The 13468-nt window shown below is 42.8% G+C and overlaps 1 pseudogene; it reads right to left on the minus strand.

Moving 5' to 3' along the window:
- Positions 1–1664: 1664 nt before the first annotated feature.
- LOC115390072 (PRELI domain-containing protein 1, mitochondrial-like) lies at positions 1665–9113 on the minus strand (annotated as a pseudogene).
- Positions 9114–13468: the final 4355 nt, after the last annotated feature.

Raw genomic sequence — 13468 nt, forward strand, 5'->3', positions numbered from 1 at the left:
TTTTTACCTCCTATCTGCACTCTCTCCATACACTGCAGGAGGAAAAAAAAGAAAGAAAAACTAACCAGAGATGAGAAATTTGTTTTTTGAAAAGCTGTTTTTTTGTTTTTTTTTTTTGTCATCAAGAGTTTACATTCATGTCAAATAATTTGTACATGATTGTGTGTGTAGCAAAAATGTCCTTTTTTCAGTTTGTCGGTCAAATGAACAACTGAGTAAACCATTTTAATGGCATGGAAAAAATATTCTCTTGCACAGAACCTCCCGGTAAGAAACGTGACGTGTAGGCGGAGCGAACGGGACGAGCTCGGGGCCGGATATGAGATTATAATTTTTCAGTGGCATCATTGAAAAATAAACGTAGCACACACACACGTACACACACCAGGAGCGTTTTACAAGCAGATAACAGAAAATGTTAACATTAAGTTTGAGCGTCGGGTGGAGGGTGTTCATGGAAATTCTTTTAATGATGTGCCTTGGAAAAAGTTATTTTCTTAAAAAAAAGAGTAGAGATTGTACCAGTAAATGAAGACTGTTAATCAGTTACGGTTGTTTTTGTTTTTAAACCCAGTGGAGAGAGAAAAATTTATAACTGAGGCAAATATGGAGGTCTGGGATTATTAAATGAATTCCTGCTAAAGTGAAATTATGGAGAGTTCGGAGCGAGCGCGGATGAGATTTGATATTTTACCCCGTGTTGCTGCTGCACAGAGATTGTGAGTCAGTGTGTTCGGGTTTTCTAAGAGCACAAGAGTTCAGGGGGGCTCAGCAGGCCGAGAAGTGCAGCTAGACGACCATCCAGACTCTTCATCTGCACTGAGCCGCCTCTCACCCCGAGCCTTCTGATCAAAGGTGCTCAAAAACAACACACACAAAAAAGATACATAAATGGGACAGTGACTTCCACAAAATGTTCATCCTGCCAAATCAATAGTCACTTTTAATCGATCAATAGGAGCTCCTGTATGTAACTCCAGAGTAATAGCTTTAACTACCTGTAGGCTTTAGCTCGGCTTTTCCACTTTCCGCACTTCGGCCTTCTTTTGTCTTTTCTCCCCGACGGTGCATCTTCACGTATCGGTGTCTCTCCTGAGTCACACTCGGCGAGGGTCACACCACCAACCACAACCGAGAGGCCGGACTGGCTTGGAGCTTAGAGAGGATGATTATGAGGAGGAGGAACAGTGTTTGGGCTGATATACTGTGCAGAGTAGGGAGAGTTCTGTGCCAGAGACCTGTGAATATGTTCCTTTTTAGCGGATGTGTAATATGCATTCAGAAGATGTTATATAAGTTCCTTTTTTTTTTTTTGTTTTTGTGTGTATGAGTGTGTGTACACGACTACCTGGTGCTGGCTACATTTGAGCAAACACTTGAAGGTATTGTGCATTCTCTCATTGTAATATAATTAAAATGTTTTATACATAAAGCCGTCGGCGCCTCGTTCCTGCTGCTGCTGCTCTCTGGGCGGGGAAGTTGCAAAGAAAACGTCGACGAGCCGTTCACGCAAAACAAAGAATCAGGAAAATGCAGATGTGACTGCTCGAATCTCGTGTGGCTTCCTGTTGGGCTCATGCAGCTGCTGGCACATGGACTGATATCAACGGTCAGGGTTCATTCTGCATTGCTGCGACTGCAGAGACACAAACCAGGAGTCACAATTCAAACAAGAACTTATCAACTTTTATTGAAGCTCAATTTGGAAAAAAAAATAAATCACAAACATGAAAATCAAATATTTTTGCTTGCAGTGCAATACAGGTTTAAATCCAACTCAGATCTTATATAAATGTAATTTTACAACATTCTTTTTTTCTTTTTAATATATTTGAAATCTTGCACTAAAATCAGTCAGTATCATCTATAAGTATACATTTTATACATTTCCATATTTTCTGTTGGACACAGTTTGACGTTGGAATATCGGGCTGTGGACGCTCAGGTTGGAAAACCTCATCTGAGTCTTGAGGCTGGTGTCAAATTACAACCACCACACAGCATGCCGGTTGCATGCACACATGCTTCTACGAAGCAGGCCGACACAACAGGCTCAACTGTCGCCGGTAAACACATAAATAAATATCTTTACATTAATTTAACTCATGCAAAAGTTACACTAGAAAAGTTCCAGAGTACAAAACGGATGGAAATCGTCATAACGGGTCTCCATTCGAGGGAATGCAATCACTGAAATATTCACAATATAGTTTCTATCACTGAACAAGCTTCATGTGCATCGACAAGCGGACTGAAATGGTTTTTGCTTCACAGACGAAACTCCAGCTTCATCACATCACATAACGTGATGCAGAGACATGAAGGCTCTGCTCATTCTGAGTTTTTATTTTTTAATGCGAGTCACTCCGGTCTGTAGCGATTCTGGATGAGTCAGCACGGGCTCGCTGCTGGGAACACGTACACGCTCTAATTACACGTGCACTATTGCACTATTACAGGATAATGAGTGAGCAAACACACACTGTGTGCAGATGGTTTCAACTTTGCATGTCTCTTTCAATACAAAACCTATATTTTTTTTTCAAAAATAAGTTCTTTTTTTGCTGCATGAACATTGCCTAGGCACGCACACACCCACACACACCTTGAACCACTGAATTGTGATCTTTTCTGACAGTCACAGTATGATGATTTGGTCTAATGTGAATGTTTGGCTGGACAAGTATGTACGAACAGAATCACCAATGATGCAAAAACTCTAAAAGATCCTAGAATAATGCTGAGAACAGTGAAGAGACGTCATTTTAAATCCTCTACAACAACAGACGGAAACCCGACCTTCACAGCGAACGCAGGTAAAGCAGCAGGAGACGCTGCGGCTCCGAAAGGCAGGCCGGTTTCGTACAAAAGGCTTCAGACCTGAGAGAGAACAAACTGCACCGACGGCGGCACTTTCATCCCGACAGCAGAGGTAATGGAACGGAGTCCGGGTCCACAGAGGACGTAAATCGGGCGTCGAGGCGATGGCGTCTCACACGTACTGCCGGGGCTTCTGTGGGCCGGCGGCGGCCGAAGCCAGGCTCTTGGCCGCCTCCTTGGCCTTCTCCGACGCGTCCTTCACGGTGTCCCTGAGCAGCCGCTGGGGCGCCTCTCCTGTCGAACCAGAGCCGGAGACCAGACTGGGTGAGGAAACCAAACGCACACAGAACACCTGATGGAAGATCGCCTCGTCCAGCGACGGGGGAGTTAATCTTACGGGGCTATCATCCTCTGGTCATGTCTGCGCTTGAGGCACTTCCTGTGTGGAGTTTGCATGTTCTTCCAGTGCACATGAGGGTTTTTCTCATGGTTTTCTCCAGTTTAACAACTATGGACGATAATATTGTTTTATCAAAGTTTTGCAAAATGGGATCTCTATTCTGCCCCTTAACGGTCTGTTTCTTCAACAATTGTTTCAACAGTGTTGCTGCTTTTCTCTGGACAAGCATCTGCAGACTTCAGCTTTATATTTACTGCTCAGACGCTGCTGTGGCAGCAGTCTGCTCCTCTCAGTACAGACGTCTGTTTAGAAACCTTCAGACTTTTTTGAGCAGTTCGATCTGTAAAGTTCTTTCGTCTCTGTGGCTTTCAGACAGTCTCGGTTCACGAGTTGCTAAGATTAAACCGTCCCGATGCCTCAGTGACAGACGAACGCAAGTAAAATGAAAGACGACTTTCCTGAAATAGTCAGGAGGGAGCAGTGTTTTCGAAAAACTCTGAAAGAGAGAGAGAGAGAGAGAGAGCACCTCCCTCGTCCGTATGCTGCCATGAACTGCCTCGCGCTGGATCCAGCGCCACGGGCTAAATGGAGTCTATTTGCGTCTGTCCTGACTGTGAACCCTCAACCTCACATGAAAACAACCAGAGTCACAACAGAGCGACTTCCCCGGCATGTGACGGGGGGGGGGGGGGTGCAGACAAGCCGCTTCCTCCGCCGCCGCCGCCGAGCGGCAGATTTCCACCGAGCCTCTTCCTGCACGTGAGGAGGCGACATCGGCCAGACGTTTCTGGAGGTTTCTGACATGTTTACTTTCTGAATAGTAACATTGTTGAATCGCATTAATAACTTCGACAACAAAAAACATGCATATCTTTGGGCTCTGGGAGGAAACCCACGTGCACACAGGGGGACATGAGAACTGTTCTCATAAAACTGCCAACCTCTACAACCGCGTTCCTCCTCTAATCTAAGCTGGAGTCAATCGCTGTTCATTTAGAGCAACACCTTGGAGAGTTCACAGAATCCCCCCAAACATGTTTTGGGACTGTGGGAAGAAACATGCAAACTCCACATGGTGATCCTCGGCTTCACAAAGTGAAATTCTCTCTGCTAAACAAATCACGATCTGCCGTTCTTGTGCGATGAGCACTACTGAAGCCTCCCTGAATATGGTTTTAAACACCATCTGCTACTGATCAAAATAACGCAGGAATAATCAGTGTGATTAAAATCCCAGGATCCAGCATTCAGAGCGGCGGTACCAGCAGGCCTTTCTCCCAGCAGATGCATCCTCTCTCGCACATCTCGGCTCAGTCCAGCACAGCGCGGCCCTAATTAGCCCGGATAATTACCAGGATCAACTTCTTTGAAAACTTGCGTGAACTCATTTCCTAGTTTTGCGTCAGCCTGTACTCAGGGCTCCTCCGGCGGCTCGCGACAGCCGCGGCGCTAATTGACGGTTTGTTCACGGCAACATGTTTCGGGACGGAGGCGGCTCTCGAGAGGAGAACCGACGGCAGAAAGCTCAGCTACAGACCGACAGATTTGAGCTGTTTCGTCCATGACAAGGCTCTGCAGCTCTCCTCTTCACCCCCTTCGCCATCTCCCATCCCAGCATGACAGAAGCAGGGGGGACTATACTGCCACACCATGGCCACACGGGGAGGTGACGCCGCTTTGGATCAGCATCCACTTCACTGAAGTGTTGACTATTACCGTATTCTGGTTGAATATTAAATCTAAATGATGACACAGTGATATTTAATCACTGCACTTGTGATTTGTAAACATAATGTGATCTGAAAGCAAAACAATCCTCAGGAATACTTTTAGTAAAAGTTAAATCACAAAGTCAGGTTCAGGATTTCCATGCAAAATCTAAAATAGCAAACTGATTTTCTGGGCATGTAGCGAGAAAGAGGTTACCATAATCTTTAACTGTTTCATGTTTAAATTTTTTTCTCGGTACATGTCTCCATTTCTAAAGAGCTACTTTAAAAAAATAAAAAAATAAATAAAAAGCTCATTTTTTTCTAATGTGGTCATAATTCGCTGTGCATAGTAAAATAAAGTAAATATGCTTCTAAAATATTAAAACCACCAGGGACAAACAACATCACATCGTCTACTTCTAAGCAAAAGCGCCTGCAGTCTGCAGAGCGGGAATCGGGCCACTAGCTCCGCTACTCGGGCTACTGAGCGAGGCTGGTACTCGCATCGGGACGGCAGATGGACGCCCCGCTCCTAACATACTCACCACCACGCTCAGCCTGATGCCAATTCCTGCGGCGCCGTCAACAAAGGGGCAACAGGACAGAGTCACAACCACGGGAAAACACCCTTCAGCCAACAGTATGCTGCATCAGCACAACACAATCTGTCGCACCGCCGAGCTTCCAGCGAGCGCGGCTCTGCCCCGTTTCATTAACGCTTCGCTCTTTTCTGCAGTATCGACTTATTTAAACATCAAAGAGACAATTAAATTACTTCCAAATACGGCGTCATCAACTAGGGAATAAGTATTAAACGTATAAATAGAAAAATGTAAATGTAAATAGCGGCTCATGTGTCACAGTTCAGTGTTTTGAGGAGGGAAACCGGCGCTTCCTTTCTAAGTTCTCTCCTTTTCCCGAAATGGCAACGGTTAAAAATAATCCCTTTGTTTCCCTCTGCTTTTTCCTGTGCGCTCCTCTCCTGCAGGAGCGCACGTGCGGCGACAACGTGAGGCGGACGTACCCTGTAAGTTGGACACGGCGTATTCCAGGCCCTTCATGGCCTCACCTGGTTGCTCTTGAAGCGAGCCAATCCGAACTCCTGGGAACAGACAGAACAGGAAACGGCTTCACACGGGGGAGACGTCTTGGGGAAAAAAAGGTCCAGCTAACAATCTCCTCAGCTCTCCGGGGATATCAAGCAAGCCTGGCATCTTCCGTATCTAATAATAACAGTTTTAGGTTGACATATTTATAGGCTTGATTTCATTTCTTCTCCCACCTTCTTTATTTTGGCAGCGGCACGCCGACTCCCTCTGCTCCGACGCTTGAAATGAGTGACACACCAAACGAAAGGCTTTAAAATCCTGCATGTACCCTCTGCAGTTTAAAAAAAAAAGAACTAAATACTTAGCTTCTGCACTCTTAGATGCGATTAAAGCCAGATCATTTAGGAGTGCTTTGATACCATTAGTGGATGTGCATTGGTATGAATCTGATTAAAAAGATACCGATTGAAAGACTTTAATTTCAAATTCCGATGTGACAGCAAGATCAAAACATTTATTTTATTGTCTTATTTACAGGAAACCAGATGTAGAAAAGTAACACGCTTCCCACATTGCTTTCAAGTCCTGGAATTAAATAAGAATGGTGAGTGCATCAATTATTATCATTTTTTTTAAGTAAATGTAGATTCAGGATAATATTGCAATTAACAAGAACAACATCTCAGGTCCACTTGGTGAACAACAGACTCGTGTCTAAATCTGTTCAGTTTTGTTTTAAAAAGCACATTTTTCTCAACCATCTTTCTTTATTTCATATTCTGTGCTCATTTCCATCGAGTCATGTTGTTATGGTAATAGTTTCCAATTTACTGTGAAGAGAAGCTCGCTTGTTTCGGCTTGTTTTCATGAGACTGGCTCGCAGCGTTACCAACCTGATAAACAGCAACCGAAGGCTGAACTGAAAAATAATAATAATAATAATAATAATAGTGAAGTGTGGAGATCAATCCAACTATAAATCAAAAACCTGCTTTGTTTCTATGTGAATCAACACACTATCACTGCTATTGGAAGTGGATTCATGTTTTCTGACAATCATTTTACTGCTGATGAATTCCTGTCTACTAAATGTGATTCGGAGCCGTTTAGTGTGTAAATCCTCGGAGGTGGCTGACTGGAATACACTGTGTAGCTGCAGTGTGTACCTGGATCGGTTTGGAGAAGCCATAAATGCCCGAGGAGATCCAGGCCTCCCGTTTCAGGAGGGTCGTTCCTGGCTGCTCCGCCGAGTCTTGGAAAACACAGCGCTCCTCGACAGACTGTTGTGAGAGGGATTAAAGCGGAAACGAGCTGTGGTTAAGTGTGTTACCTCTCATGGATACGACACAAATGAAAGATGGTAAACGGCAGAGATGTGTATTGTTTCAAAGGGAACGCAGCCGCCGCAGACCATGAGAGTAGTGTGGTTGAGGTTGCAGGTGTAGGTGGTCAGGCTCCGGTTGACGGGGTCCCGATGGAGTCCTCGATGATGTAGACTGAGCGGGCCATGCCGGAGGGAAAGAATCGCTCGCCCCAGCGGGGCAGCCGGTTCGTCTTCATCAGGAGGCGTCTGGAGAGGAGCCGGTGGTCCGCGTTACCTCCCGGTAAACCACGTCCTCGGTGAGAACATGGGTGCTGATCGGCACACAGACGTGGACAATGTTCAGCGTCGTATTGGTCTGAGATCACTCTATCTACCATTTCAAACAGCGGTCTGCAGCCTTCAAGACCGAACAGCTGTTTTCAAGAGTTACCAACAAATAAATGTGTCTGGAGCCACAAATATATGATAATTATCTGAAGTTGAGAAAAAGGACAAAAAAAAAAAAAAAAAAAAAAAAAAAAAGCTATACATACAAAAACTGAGGCAGCATTCCTGAAGTGAAATATTTAGAAACATTTTATTGCTTTTTGGCTTTACTGGCCATAAGCTGTATTCTTTTTCACTGTAGCCATTTAACTGTTTGCAGCTGCTGTGTGCTCTGAATTGTAGAGCAGTTTGAGCTATGTGAGCCAATTCCTTCTTTTTATTCTCTTAATTTTTTCTCCCTCCCCTCCTTGCTCCTTTTATCTTTTTTTTTTCCTTTCCTGAAAAAAAAAAAAGTCGCACAAGCAATTTAATCATTTCAGCCTGATCGTTCTTGCTGTTTCAGTTTGACACATTTTTTTACTCCCATTTTTACCAAATCTATCTATTCTGTTTTAGCCTGAAGATGAGATCAGTTGTGGAATGAAAACAAAACAAAAATTAAAACATAAGTTCTTTCGAAACACTATTCTGAAAGCTTCAGGGAGCCGCTACACAGTGGCTGAAGAGCCACATGTGGCAGGTTGCAGACTCCTTTTTTAAACAATGTTTCACCTCAAGCTACATTTATTAGTCTCATTGGTGCTTCTGCCTTCAGAGCCTCATGTGACATCGATTATCTTTCATGCGCGTCTCTTCATGTTGCAGTTTAAATGTGACCGCCATCAGACGACAGTGTCACTGAGCATAAAGCCCCCCTCACGAGCGGAGGAAGATGAGGTGCCAAACAGTTCGCTGTGTTCACAGCTGTAGGTGATGTTCACATAGGATTTAAAAATAAAAATTAAAAAAATCAGATTATGAGGAAAGCAGTTGAATTTGGGCCACTTCGTACTTTTACTTCTCTGATGTGCTGAAGTTCTCTTTTTCAACTGTGGTCTGGTCCTGGGTGTGTACAGTACATAGTTTTGCTTTGAGTAAACACACACAGACCCAGAACACTCTGTACACTGACAGGGTTTTCTGGAATATGCATTTCGGACACACATTACAAAACAACAAATTGAACTGCGGTTCATCTGACTGTTTGCAAAATGTGTCACTCCAAACCACAAGCTGTCATTAAACTGTGGTATCGCCAAAGTCAGAAGACCATAAATGACTGTGCAACCCTTCAGTGGTAAAGAATTTCCACTTCCATCAGTGAAGAAATGCTCTTAACAAAACTCTAAATAATCTGACATATGCAGAAAAGATAGGTGAGCTGAAAACCGCATCTAAAAAGTCAGTACCTGAATGGGTTGGGGTACCTCTGCCAAAAAGCAGAGACGACGTGGTCCCAGGCGCTCCTGATGTCTGTGCTGCTACAGAAATATTTGACCATTTTTCACCTGGCTGAGTGGCAGGATGAGCGGAAGTCCTGACCCTGAGGTCCCACGCTGTGACGACACAAAGCAGTAAGGATCTGGGTGCTGACTCCATCCAAAGACTGGCAGGGTTCTGCAAACAGGAAACAAACAAACACTGAGCATGTTTCTGTCTCTGTTTCAGTGGGTTCCAAACTCTGCTGAACTATATCATTTATCAACATAACACCTCTTTCATTTTCTTTAAAATATATATCATCTGAGTATTTAGATTAAGCATCACATGTTTAGATTTTATTGATTGGAGTCCAAATACACAAACTAATACTTTACTATATGAATCACCTGCTACTTATTATTGTACAACTGAGAACAGAAGTACAGCCTGTGGTCTCATTAAATGCATGCCTTTCTTAATAAACATTCTTTAATTCTCCTGTGAAATGTGTCAGCCAGAGGCTGGCTGTATTCAATTTAATGGACAAAGACATGATAATTTAATTAATTTTTTGCGATCGTGGAACTCCTCTGTGCTCACATGATATATATGTAACATTATTAGGAGACGGATGTGTGTGTGTTTGTGTTTTGTGTGTGTGTGTGGTGTGTAAGGACATTTCAGGACAGATAGTGTGAACATCGTTAGCATCATAACGTACTGTATTTTTTATTCCTTGTAAACAGTAATAACGTTTAAACTCCTTCACTAGAAGAAATATCCATCATACTCTGTAAGAAGCGTACATGAGACACTGTGAAGGTTACGACCTGTTTCGACCCTGATTGTTTACCGTCCATGCTAACAACACGATGGAGCTAACGGCTAGCTAACTAGCTTCAAGACTGGGGAACTATCCACAGATAAAGCAGATAGAAAGATTTTATAAGTACTCATCTTACAGACATTAAGAAACACTGGAGGATTGCTGGTTTTCGAGGTCTGACACGGGACTGTTGAACATTTAACAGATAAATTAGCATAATAATCCCGCAACCTTGCTGAGTGAAGTCCAGCTAGCCTCACGAGCACGAGCCAGCCTGTCAGAAGTACCGTGTCTCGTCCAGGTAGAGTTGCCGTAGTGAACCGCTGTTGACCAGCTAATTTACCAGCACCGACTGGCTTCTCTGGGGTATGCTGATCTGAGGAGTATGCTGACACGTCGGAACACCTGACAAGCTGGGTTTAACCATCCTCACGCCGGGCTCACTGGCTCCTTTCCGTCGCTGCAGCACCGCAGTCCCGTCACTCAATGCCGTGTGTCGGTACCCGATCCGTACCCGAACACGATCCGTACCAGACGCCTCTGCGCATGCGTCAGCACCCGCACATGCGCAGAAGTGGGCGTATTTTACGACACTCTGCGGTGGTAATTAACTATAAAAATATATATTTAATTGCTGCCAACTGTCACACATTGGCCGGATTCACACGCTCCCACGCCACATCCTCCATTTTCTCCCGCTGAAATGTCTTTTCAGGGACTTGTTTTAGATTTCGACTCAAAGTGATCTGTGATCTACTGTTCAGCCTGTGAACTCGCGATCGTTTAGTTTCGTCTCAGAGGCCGTGCAGAGATGAACTAACGCCGTCAGGTATGTGTGTTTTCAGTATTTATGCTCTTAAAGTTATAATTACATTTTCTTATTAGTTTATGTCTGTTGTGAGAACATTTTAAGGCGTTTTGAGCGCTTTGTGGGCCCTATTCGGAGGGTTACATGCTTAATTAGTGAAGCTGCTTCACTCTGTCCTCCAGCCGCTGCTCCTTGTGACCATCTGGTCTGTATCGATGCTGATCAATCAGGGACTCCAGAGCAGGATTCACTATTGTTTATCAGTTTTGGGATACACTTGTTGTTCTTATGAGTTCGTTTGCAAGCTGAAATGTGATCAAATAAAACTAAACAGACATATCTCTACAGTTACTATGCATTCAATAATTCCTGTCTACAGGACTGTCTCAGAAAATTAGAATATTGTGATAAAGTTCTTTATTTTCTGAAATGCAATTAAAAAAACAAAAATGTCATACATTCTGGATTCATTACAAATCAACTGAAATATTTCAAGCCTTTTATTATTTTAATATTGCTGATTATGGCTTACAGCTTAAGAAAACTCAAAAATCCTATCTCAAAATATTAGAATATCATGAAAAGTATACTAGTAGGCTATTTAACTAATCACTTGAATCGTCTAAATAACTCGAAACACCTGCAAGTGTTTCCTGAGCCTTGAAAAACACTCAGCTTGGTTCAGTAAACTAAATCACAAGTATGGGGAAGACTGCTGATCTGACTGCTGTCCAGAGGACCATCATTGACACCCTCCATCAGGAGGGGAAGACACAAAAAGACATTTCTCAAAGAGCAGGCTGTTCACAGAGTGCAGTTTGAAAGCACATTAATTTCTTAAGCTGTAAGCCATAATCAGCAATATTACAATAATAAAAGGCTTGAAATATCTCAGTTGATTTGTAATGAATCCAGAATGTATGACATTTTTGTTTTTTTAATTGCATTTCAGAAAATAAAGAACTTTATCACAATATTCTAATTTTCTGAGACAGTCCTGTATGTGTAGAACTTAAGAACAGTTTTATGGTCACTTGTTAACGATTTGTTTTCACATGTTAAAAAAGGGGAATTACAATACACTTGTTTGTGATATTAACCTGTTCGGAGACAGTCACTGGTTCACTCCTGTAGGTTTAATAAACCAACATGAGGTTTGATAAGACAGGGCCAGTGGCAGGAGGAAAGAGGGAACAGGTTTTATCAAGATCAAAATCGCCTCAGGACGACAGAACTCGAACAGCTTTGTTGTTTGCTGATTCAGTGAAAGGAAAACAAGAAAACAGTAACATTTAAGAGCTGATTCCCTCTGTTCTTTGTCCAGTCTTCATAGATGATGGGGCTAAACCTGTCCCAGAAGTTTGTCACCATCACAGGGCTGGTCCTGGTCCTGCCCCACTCCGGTGCAGATGCAGTGTGTTTTCTGTGGTGGGACTAAACAAGACCAAGACCAGGAACAGCTTGGCTCTGGTTGGAATCCTGGAGTCCTGGAGCCCTGCTTCAAGTGGGAGCCCTTCCCCTCCCCAGCATCTGGGCCTCAAAGACCACGACTCAGTACAAGAAGACTCAGAGCTTCAACATTTTGACTACAGCATCCTTTATCCACAACCTGAGACAGAGTAATGGGATTACAGTTTGCACATAGATACACCAGCCTTACAATACTACACTGCTAAATAATATTACACAGAAATTGAATAAGTTTTGTTATTCCTTGCTCCTTTTCAGACCTTTTTTGTTGTATTCTGTTCTTTGTTTTTCAATTCATTTTTTAAATGTTTGAAATAAATTCCTTCTCTTATTCATAAATGCAAATTACATTTGTTGTCTGTGGATTTGTTCTCTGCACACTGGAGTTGAGTGTAATCAAATGTAATTAAAAATAACTGCAGCGACAAGACTTTTCTCTGGTCTGTGTAATAGTGTGATGTAATGAAATTACGCAACTGTTGTGTGTCAGATGTTTACTATTGAAACTGTGTTGGTGTAACATCACATCTGTCTGATAATGTACAAAGTCATAAAGTGTGGAGAGCCAGGTACCAGGCCCTGGAGAATGGGACACTGCCTGCAGGAGGACTGCAGAGGCTCAGACTTAACTGTCCAGAGAGGCTCCGTTCACCACAGGTACATTTAGCTGAACTGAAGTGTGTGTTGTGACACACAGTGAAAGCCTTCCGATTCAACAGTCTATTATGATTACATTCTTTTTAAAGCTTCTTTTCACAATTAATGTTAATAAAAGCAGATGTGCAGCCCTTGGTTTAGTCGGATAACACTGTCCCACATAAAGAAAGTGATAAACAATGTGGGTGATGTCGATAAGTATTAAATTAATCACAAGCAAAACTTTGAAATAAAAATTACTGTGTAATAAATAATTTTCATAATGTATTCCGTTGCTGAGACTGACTGAGGACGCTAATATATATTTTAGTCTTCATTTGGCATGTCCTCCCTGTGTTGTAAACTGTTTTCTTGTCTGTCTCATCTGCTGATAGTGTGCCCGTCCAGCAGGGGGAGCTCTCCTCTGTTGCTCACACTGAGTTTTCTTCCATCATTCGTGGTTGAGAGTTTTCTTGGGAGTTTTATCTCAGTGGATGTGAGGGTATAAGGGCAGAGGATGTTGTTATGATGCTGTGTAAAGCGATTACAGACAAATTATTTGTAAAAATGGCTTTACAAATAAAATTACCTGGCTTTGTTTAACCATTTAGAGTTTAGCTTGATGGTATTTTTAATATAAGATGTTTAAATGATCATTTCTGTGTGAGATAATAGGATAGATTTATCTTTCTAAA

This window comes from Salarias fasciatus, chromosome 6, assembly GCF_902148845.1.
Source record: "Salarias fasciatus chromosome 6, fSalaFa1.1, whole genome shotgun sequence".
NCBI lineage: Eukaryota > Metazoa > Chordata > Actinopteri > Blenniiformes > Blenniidae > Salarias > Salarias fasciatus.